We start from the raw sequence: 10,739 nt of genomic DNA on the forward strand, positions 1-10,739 counted from the left end.
AAAAAGTCTCAGCACAGCAGTGTGTAAGTTATTTCATCAACAAATTAAAAATATTGGAATTTTGTTTCTAAAAATAAAGGAAGTGTATTATAGAGTTGATTATGACGTTTATTTTCCATTTAATAAAAAAGAAATAATTAATTTTAGTTCTTTATTGATAAAATTCGGTAAGGGCCTCAAAATTAAGAGCTAAAAAAAGTCTCTGCACACAATATTGTCCACATTTATTTGTTTCAATAACTGGTGGAGCCACCTTTGTTTCGTATTACTTCTCTCAAATTACTCTTCATTGAGCTGACCTTTTCGTCAATTCGGGGGTTAGTTTTAGCCAGGCTTCTTTTAAAAGGGATTTAAGTTCTCTGTTTTTTATCTTCACTTTTCTGTTCTGACGTTCAATTTCATCCCAAAGGTGCTCAATGGGGTTCAAGCCTGGAAACTGAAGAGGTGTTCTGAACTATCTGGATGCATGATATAATAGCCATTCTTGAACTTTTTTAGCTTTATGCTTGGAGTCGTTGTCGTGTTGAAATAAAAAGTGCGCTTCAAATTAAATTTCTACGCGCTTTCCTTCAAATTTTTCTTTAAAATATCCATATAAACATATTATAAAATCTAATTCTTTAGGTTCGAAAAATGTTTTAGTAGGTATAAATTAAGCTGGATTCCTAGCTCCTGCTAAAAGAAATAATAAATTTGGGAGAGTTAAACAAGGGTGCTTGTATGGGATTAGCTGTGAAATATCCAAATTATTTGATTTTATTATTTTAGAGGGTTTTACTTTAGTGCGTTTAAAGATTGACTTGGAAGAAGCGTATATTTTACCGGCACATATTATTGGAAATAACTGGAATGAAGAATTTGAGGGCTTGGCTAATTTCTTGCATAAAATTTCTTTTAATATTGTAACAGATCTTTAGGAAATGTTCCTCCGACATATTCAGTATGGAGATCCATCAGTTCACCATTCTTTTAACCGCTTATACTTCATGTGAAAATGTGAAAAATTTTAAGGTCAAAAATGTTAAAAATGTAAAAAATCGTATGAATGAGAAATATTTTAAAAATGTGAACAAATAAAAAATGTGAACTTTTCTCTACATTTCGGAAAAGAATTCAATAAAATCTGAACAATACAAAAAGAGATACAAAGGTTTTAAATATGAACACGGTTTTAAATTAATAATTTTTGATTAAATCGAAAAAATGAAACATAAAATCTCCTTCAATTTTGAGAAGCGATGTAATTTTGATCGTAGAAGGGTAGTAATGTGTATGGGAACTTCATTACTACCGAAGGTAAGCAATGAGAGTGTGAAGCTGAGAACTCAGAGGTTGCACGTTATGTTTGGCAAGCCTGGAGGCTACTTTTTCCTTCACTTCACATGATGACCACTTCACCACTTCTTACCTTCGCACTGTTTGAATGACAAAATCCTGGTAAAAAATAAAAAATCTTCATTTCATATTCTCTGTAATAAAATACTTTCTACAAAAATTATTTTAATAAATTTAATTGTAAAAACTGCATGTTATTTTATTAATAATTTATTTACAAGTTCCTCATTATTACATTAATAAAAATGTAATTTCATGTTCCTTTTGTCATTGCTAATTCTACATTATCTTTTTTTGTTCGAAGCAGGAAGTGTCATCTCTACAAACTTTTTTATTTTCATTTTTTTAAATTTATTTTGAAATTTTCGCCCACTATGCTGGGAAGTGAATAACAATTATTATTTTTTGTTTATTTACAAAATAAAACATGGGTCAGAGCTCTTAGAACTTACACATAAAAACAAAACAAAAAATCTTGTTCCTAGTACAGTCTGTATTTCGATTTCCTTAAAGACCTGGGCTGGCCTATGTGGTGAACTGTACCTAACGAAAGACTGCATGAATCAATGGGAAAAACTTATCTGGATTGTTGATTTCTCTGGGTATTTTTGTTTCTAGTAAACTAAGACGGCCTTCAGGGCTAGCTTCCAAGCTAGGGGAGCCAGCTGAAATGTTTATTTTGCTTACAGGGAAGAAAACTGACAAAGAAAAAAGTAGTATGTTTATTCATAAGGAAATAATCTTATTCACAAGACTGCAATCGTTTCGTCGCTTGCTCTTATCTAAACTGAGCTGGCGAATGTCAGGAATGATTTGTGTCGGAGCTGGAATGCTAAAACGGTTTGTTACTACCCATAACTGGGTATATCATTTGAGTCGGCTGAACGCTTGTTGCAGTTTACGGTCTATTTATAATCCCCAGGTCAGTCTTGTTTCTTCAATTTACAACGAAATAACGCACTCCGAGTAACATTGTGATCACAGGCTATTTTTTGTTTAATAGAATTTTTTTTAAATATATTTTAATACCAAAACCCACGTAGAGCCCTTTTAAGAAGGAAGGGTATCAGTTAGTAAATATAGTAATTGTTCTTAACTGACCGCGGGGAGAGACCTGCCATTATTTATTTTTTTTAATAAGTGGATTTGTATGGTTATCCAATCCGCCGAAAGCGACGCCTTCTAGGAAATCCGAGAATAAATTTCAATTTTACAGTTATCTATGTTCACCGGAACTCTTCTTAAACCAATATTTTCATAAAAATGTTTGAAATAAATATGATTGAATAAAAGCAAAAGAACGAAGTTTAATAAATAATTTCAATATCCTCGCAATTTATACTGATAACGAATAATAAAAAAACGGAATTTGAGCCCGGTAAGGAATATACATTATATTCACTGGAAGAATCAGATAGTCTGGAACACTTTTTTCCTAAATTGTTCATTGTTTAATTCTATCCGTCAAAAATGGATGAGTAGCTATATTAATTATTGCTCGGACCTTTTTTTTTTTTTTTTTTTTTTTTTTTTTTTTTTTTTTTTTTTACAGTTGACAGATATTAATTCGGCTGAAGATGTTAAATATGTATTTTATTATGCTAAAAAAGCACTTAATTTGAGAGGTAAATAAATTATTTGTTGCCTCACATCCATTCTTTTACTATCTTCCTTAAAAAAAATTAAAAAAGATAATTATAAAGAAATATATTCAAAACTTTTTTGATTGAGTTAATTTTAAGTAATTCTTATTTTTATTTTTTCATAGGGGTTGTTTTAGTTTTGTTCATGTTAATTCTTAGGTTTATTTGGAAATTATTGATTGAAAAATTAAATTGTATTTATTTATACATGTTATGTTAATTCTGTATACATATTTAAAAAGTTAATTTTATTTATTTATTCAATTTTATTTTATTTGTTTTCATTTAATTTTAAATTTAAGAAATAATCGAAAGTTTGGTTTTTTGAATTAATTGTAACTATGTGTTTTCATTTAAAATATTAATATAATAATTAACACTAATTTTATTTAATAACTTATGTGTGTATTTCGTAATTAATTCGATTTTCTTTTGTATTGTTTACATTATTTTTCTTTTATTATATTTATTGTTATATCGTAGCAACTCCACACTATGAAGAAATGTATTTTTTAAAAGCATTAATAAATAATAATAATAATACAAAAACGGAAGACATGTAGGTACTCTCGTTTTTTAGTCGTATTTCTTGTTTTTATCTCGCATAAATAATTACTATTCTCAGTTTATTCATAGAAAACACAAGGGAAGACCTTTCAAGCGCTCTCACATAAATAAACGAAAGTCTGTGTTCAGAGAGGAAATTGTTTCCAGATAAAACTGACCTCGTTAAAAGGTACAGAGAGGGGCCAACAGGTGAGAAGTAATGGATTCTCAGATAAATTCTAAAATAGTGGAAACCCTAGGGATGTTCACACTTCTACTGTACTACCGTGATAACCTATTTTTACAATAAAATAAATAAATAAATGGGTCGTTGAATGCCCCATTTATTGGCGGTAGATGTTATTTATTATTTAGAAGTATAATTTATGCGTTTTATTTAATTCTTAATTTTTCTTACTGCAAGAGAAAGATGCAGTTAGTAGTTACGAGCATGGACGTTGTTTTGAGCTTCTAAGAGCAACGAAAAAATCAACGTAACGTATGGTATTCACGAGAGAGATTGCATAAAAATGTCAAAGAAAGTTGAAACTTGGTATTCTGTTAGCGTACTATTTCTTCTAATGATACTAAAAGTTTAGTTGAAATTGTTCAATCGGAAACTGCTGTGGCTTTATGTAGTTTTTCAGATTATTGCGTTTCAGCTGAATCGCTTCTCATAAAAAGTGGGAGTTCCCAAGTTCAAGGCTTGCATGTTTTACTTTTTATTCGTCGGAAAAATGTGAGCTTCTAGCCGACTATCTCTCACTTAGTCGATTGTCTCATCTACCCTGTGGTGTAGAAGTTTTCCAAAAGGACTGCCAGAGGTACTTTGGTCACGTTTAATCTTTAGGTTTTCGGGAATGTGAAGGATTGGCCCACAGTGCCTTAGGTAGTGGCGTGGCTGCCATCTTTAAGCCACTAGGCCTCCTTGAAAGCCCTCCATACCTAGGGAAGGCACCCCTAGGTTGTGTACAATTTGGCCCTAAGAGTAGTATGTATTTGTTTAAATATGTGCGAGTACTATTCTGGTGAGTGTGCATGGTATACTGTGCCATGGGGTCGCTGCAACCCAAGTGCCTGCATACTACAGGTCACCCTCTTGCGGGTTTCCAACCGACTGCAACATCTAATTTGATAGGTGGACGCTAAGTCCGTCTGACCAATAGTGATTCCTTTTCATTTTTTAGTACACTATTGCATCTGACAGTACTAAAGTTTTTTTCGAGTTTTGCATCTCAGCTCAATCGCTTTCCTTTAAATTTCATTAATTTACGGATACATGGAAACGCTTATAACTTTTATTTATAACGATTTTAAGAGTAACAATGTAGTACGTAGAAAGGGTGACTAGGCAAATAGGTTAATTTGCTACATTTATGTTATGTATCCGCACTTTTGAAAGGTTAATTCTAAGATTAATATGGTGATTCAATCTTTTTTAAAAATGCTCCTTGAAAGAATGCTGTTCCATAGTGGAAGTCATGGAGTAGAAAGAAGAAGATGAGATTGCGGAGCATGATGAAAAAGATGCGGTTCATTTTTTTCCCAGCAATATTTTGGTAAATTGGGGTATTAGAAGCCAAAAATAGGATTAAATACCAATTATGTTGGTTTTTTTTCCAGCTCTCGAAAACAATACTAGGTAATCTGGAAATAAGTCCAAAAATACTGTCAATAAATAGAAATGAAATTCTTAAGTTCACATTAAAAGCATGAATTTTGTATGTAATGAATTAAATTAAAAGATCCATTAACTTGTTACCATTAATTTATGGGCATTTTTGTTCATTTCATAGTACAATGATGTGTGTTGAAATAGACAATGAAAGACACCTGTTATTATTTACTACTGCAATGACGTAGTTAAAACCAGGTTCTCATATATAATTATTAATATTAATCAGTAATATATTCAATTGTAGAAGGCAGTTTGTAGCAATAAATAACTAGACGGGTACAGGTTACTAATGGTTTGGTTTGCATGCAAACTAGTTCAATTAGGAGACATACTGTCTAAACTAACATACTATCTAAATATATGATTTGTTATTATTATCGGGGAATTATTATTATATAGTTATTGCTATATAAAGAGATAACCAGATTGATTTTGGAGAAAACCAGGGCAATCTTTAAAAAAAAAAACTTTTAGAAACGTCATGGCATCATGCATTAATATTTTATTAGACATTCTGTTCGGTTGTTAATGTCCAAATCTGAACAGAAATCACAAAATGAGGCCGAGATACAACTACATATTGATATTAATTTTTTTCTTTGTTTTTTTTCGTGTTTATATACCTATTTTAAAAATATTAAATTTGGAATTAAAAGAAAGAAAACTCGATAATCACGGCCAATTTGACAAATAATAAATTAGGCTAAAAAACGTGAATCTAATAATCCAGCAGAAGTGTTAGTGTTGAATGTTTACTTAATTAACTAATATAAATTAATATGAGAGTAATATCGGCTCAACTAGTAAATGGAGATGAACTGCATTTTTAGCTACATCAACGAACCAATAGGTTTCTTTTTTTTTTTTTAAATAAATACAATATAGTGAATAAAATTAAATTGTAGAATAAAATCAATTTTAGGTTAATGAAAAAGAAATAATTATAACATTAAGTAGCAGAGAATAAGGATGCTTTATTACTAGTACTTAGTTATTACTAAGTAGGGGAAGAACATTTCCCTACATGGTGAAAGTTGAAGTTTTAGTGGAAGAAGTTTAATAAAAAGAAAAAAAAAGAAAGAGGCGGGTTTATGTCATCGGGCCATTAGGACCGCTAACAAAGTCCTTAGGGATGGTTGGCAGGATTATGGACAGGGGACCGAACAAAGAGAACGTTCTTTTAAAAGAAGTGCGAACCAACAGCAGCCAACTAAGAGCCTATTATGATTCCAACACACTCACTTCTCACCTCTTTCATGCGCTTTTGTTTTTAGCCTTTTTTTTTAATCAAAAGAATAGAAAAGAAGGGAAAAGAGAAAAAACAAATATTACTCCTTCCAAGAGATGGTAGAAGAACGGCTTAATTGAAGGTGTTGGGGAAGCAAGGTAAATTGGAGTTGGTGAAGACCAAGTTGGAGTTCAAACTGGATATAATTACCTCTACGTAGTATTTTTTCCCCCGCTAAACACTCTGGCCAATTTCTGTCCTTAAGCAGGTAACTGTATTACTGAAACTGGTGCATGTTCCTAGGTCCAGTTTAGTTCTACTTCAGCTGATTTATTTTTGCAATAAACTAAACAATGTGATCACAATTTTAATTTTATTTCTTACTTTATGGTAATGCTTACTTATTAATAGTTTAGAATAAGGAAGTTGGTTCAATTAAGAAAAAGAATGGTTGGATTAGATCCTGTAATAATGACATGGAGACAATCAGTGTCATGGTGTTCAACTAACTTCAATATCAGGATGAAAAGGAACTCAGTCAAGAGGTCGCTATTCTTTCAGTCACTTTAAAAAATAAAAAGTTGGTTTTATAAATTATTAAAATAAAATTTGATAAAATCGTTGAAAGATTAGAATTACTTGACATAGTTTTTTGTTTTTAATTAATTTTCTCTTCGTTGCATTCAGCAACATCAGTACATTTACAATTTGTTTCCTTTGAGCTTTAATGAATCTTGAATACTTGATCGGCATGACTAGAGAAACCATCCAGCAATGACAATTCTGCAAATTCAGTCTCTAATATTATTCCTGAATCGCTTCATTCACAATCTACTGATTTTTGGTAGTGTGCTAGTGTGTCCTGTGAATCTTTCAGAATTTAGTTTTGAATATTCACACATGTTATAGTACTTTTAGGTCGTCAGCTGGTAATGTGAGGTTTGCTAAGAATGCTGTCAGCAATATGTTGCAGTAATTTCGATTGAAAAAATGATGATTTTGATCTCATTCTCAACTCCAGATACAACTGTTTGTACAGATCTTTAGCTACACTCGGATTACCAGAACCATATCTGGATTGGAAAGTCAATATTAAAAAAGTGAGACTAGTAGTGCAATTAAGACTGTACAATTTGTCCAAGGTAAGGTTCTATATTAATGAACCTATTTTGAATTTGATGAAAACAATCTTTGCCTCATTTGTAATTCTTTTTCTCCAGATTCAGTTGTTCATTTCCTTTTTGAATGTTCCTCATTTTTACCTATTAGAACTCATTTTCTTAACCCGTACCATTTTTCAAATGATTCTTTAAAAGACAAGTTTCTCAAATTGTTAGATATAAATAGTGGAAACCAAATTAATGAAATTTACAGTTTTATGTACCAAGCTCTGAAGCTCAGAAGTTCTTTGTTCTTAGAGTGATAACTGTTGAGTAAATTATGTCTAACTAATTAAGTTATTTTTCACTTATGCATGTCAATGAGTTATGTTTTAGTTTTCCAATTTTTTATTTCATAAAGAAAAGTTTCATTTCCTTTATTTTACTATCGTATTAATGTAATGTTATTCTACTTTTTTGTGCAACGATGTTACAACTTCCAGCTAAAGGTATTTACTTATAAGCGTAAATAAATAAAAATAAATAAATAAATAATTTCGATTGAAATCATTGCATTCTGGTACAGGTTGGATATAATATGTAGTGCATTAAAATTAAATAAATATGAATTTTTATTTGGGTAATTGGATGCTAAGCCTCATCTAAAAAACAAATAGGCCCTTACTTTGTTATTTTACCTTACTTTAAGGGCAATGACGTGAATAAAGAAATTTCTTGATTCTCCTTTTTCATCCATGCCGAGCTTTACTTTTGGGAAGAGTAAACTGAAGCCAATGGAAGAAGTAACATTTAGATCTATTAAATTTTTACACTTTCTAGTACAGTGCATCAAACAAGTGCATCGTACATACATGTACAAATTCAGTGACAATTTTTATATCTAGCCAGTGCTAGTAATTAGAGTAATTACTGTTAATTACTGAAATAGAGCTTTTTTGCAAGCATTGGATTTCCTACTACTTCACGAAAGTGAAGATAGATAAAGAATTTCAGTAGCTTCTTCCCCATTTTCTTTACTCTTATTGATTAATGGAGTTAATACAGAAACAATGTTCAGGCTAATAGCCATCCTTTCTTCTACAACTATTTGAAAAGTGCCATCAGCTCGTTCAATATACGATGTACTTTCATACACCAGTACCTATAGGAAGGGTGTAAGAGTTTGTCACGAACTGTCAGCGATATTGTTGCTCCTATTTGGAGTAAAGAAGTTTGATTGGACAGCGGACGTAGAACCTACAGCTTTCACACTAGCCGTCACCTCATCCTTCTGTGGAGGCTAGCGGAAACAGAAGGCTTTACAAAGGCTTACCGAGACAAGACATCTCCCTCAGCTTTCCTTTCCGTCCCATTTGGTCTTTATTGATTCTATCTCTAGATCTTCTGACAATCCTATTGTCACTCCTTCCTTAAAACACATTTTCTATATATTGATCTAAATTAATATACCATTCAGACCTGCCCTTTGAACAAGAGAAATTACTTTCATTGCTTAATTAATATTATTTCTGTTTTATTTATTTTATTCATTCTTTGTTAAATTATCCATCCAATAATGATTAAAACATTAGCAAAACTCTCTTAATGAAATATATGTAACATAAATTGTTGATACTGCACATCCAATTTCGTAACAGCTGCTCTTACGAATATAAATCTCTTACGAACAGCTGCTCGTATAAAATAAAGTGTTTACTGTATCACTGTATTTAGCGGATATGATAGGGCGATAAATATCCTTCCAAAATTTCGAAATGTTACTCTCATTTATATCACACGATTCACAATATATGTTGAAGTTGAAGCAACATTACTTGTAACAGAGCCATAGTTAAACGGCTGTTTCTGCGTTACGCAGAATCACGTTTTAATTAAGGAACATATCGGAACAGGTACTGAACAATTTAACTGCAATGAACATTTACTGGGATAGTGTGTTTCCTTAGACACTCATGTAGTTAATTCAGTGATTTTACAAAGTTTAAAAATTTTTAAGTGCAAAATAATAATTTTAATAAAATTTGAAGCTTACTTAATCAAAACGAAATATTTATTAAATGTAATTTGGAAATTTTAATTTTTTGAGTTTGTGAATTTTAAATTTAGCTTCTCCCCTGAACCTCCAACGTTTTCTTACGACTCATTTTTTTTTTTGGTCTAGCCCTCTAAATCATTTTCTGATCATTATCACGCCGCTAATGTAATTAGTATTTACAATTTTTATAAATTAAAAGATCTCCTCCGGAAATATTTTTCTGATAGATAAGATAGAAAATTGGACTGAATTTTTTTTTTTTTAATTATTGTAAATTGAGCGAGGACATGAACTTGAGCCTGTATCGAAGGCTTGTCGGTTGTTCCAGAAGAACTGCTCTCACCACCTACATACTGGCCTTTGGATGGTTTGGTTGGGACAAGTTTGCGACACCCAGGTTCTTCCACTAGTTGCGGTCCTGGTAGTAACGCAAGCCAATGCCTACTCCAATTTAAATCTTGTCTCTTTTCACACCAAACCTGTGTTTATACCGTATAAATAGTAAAATTTCTCATAAAAAGTAATGCTTAAATAATTTATAGCGTAAAAATTCGTTGAGAATAAGAACATAACGATTTATTTTTTAATAACAATAAATTTCAGAAGTAAATTAAAAAGAAAATTCCTTGTAGCATTGGTTAATTAAGGATCGTGGATTTAGTTGATGATGAGAATAATCCACAAGGTAAAGTACGAGTATTATTTCTGAATATTACAATCCTAAATCACACTTTAAGTAGATTTAATGATCAATTTAAAAACTTTTTCTAATTACCACGTTTAACTAAGTTGGTGTAAGTTTCTTAGAACTTTTAATATTCTTTCAAATAACTAGAAAATTAAATCTTTAAATTACTAACTCTTTCCTTAATGTAGTAGGTTACTCCGTTGTCGTCTAGAATAAATTCTTGTGCAGATGGATGCCCATATATTTTACCCTTAAAAATTTCTTGGCATGGTCGGTCTCCTTTTCTGTTGTACAATATGGACTGTAATTGTTATATTTATTTATTTTAATTTAAAGCGCGGTTATTGATGTCCTGAGATTTTTTTCAGTGCTCTGACAGCTTCAGACACCACTATTTGTGACTATAAACTGTAAAAAGCCCTTAGCAAGTAGAAAATTAAGAGCCAGCAACTGGATTCGAACCCA

Source organism: Rhodnius prolixus, unplaced genomic scaffold (assembly GCF_049639745.1).
Source record: "Rhodnius prolixus isolate KJV_2025 unplaced genomic scaffold, Rpr scaffold_2, whole genome shotgun sequence".
NCBI lineage: Eukaryota > Metazoa > Arthropoda > Insecta > Hemiptera > Reduviidae > Rhodnius > Rhodnius prolixus.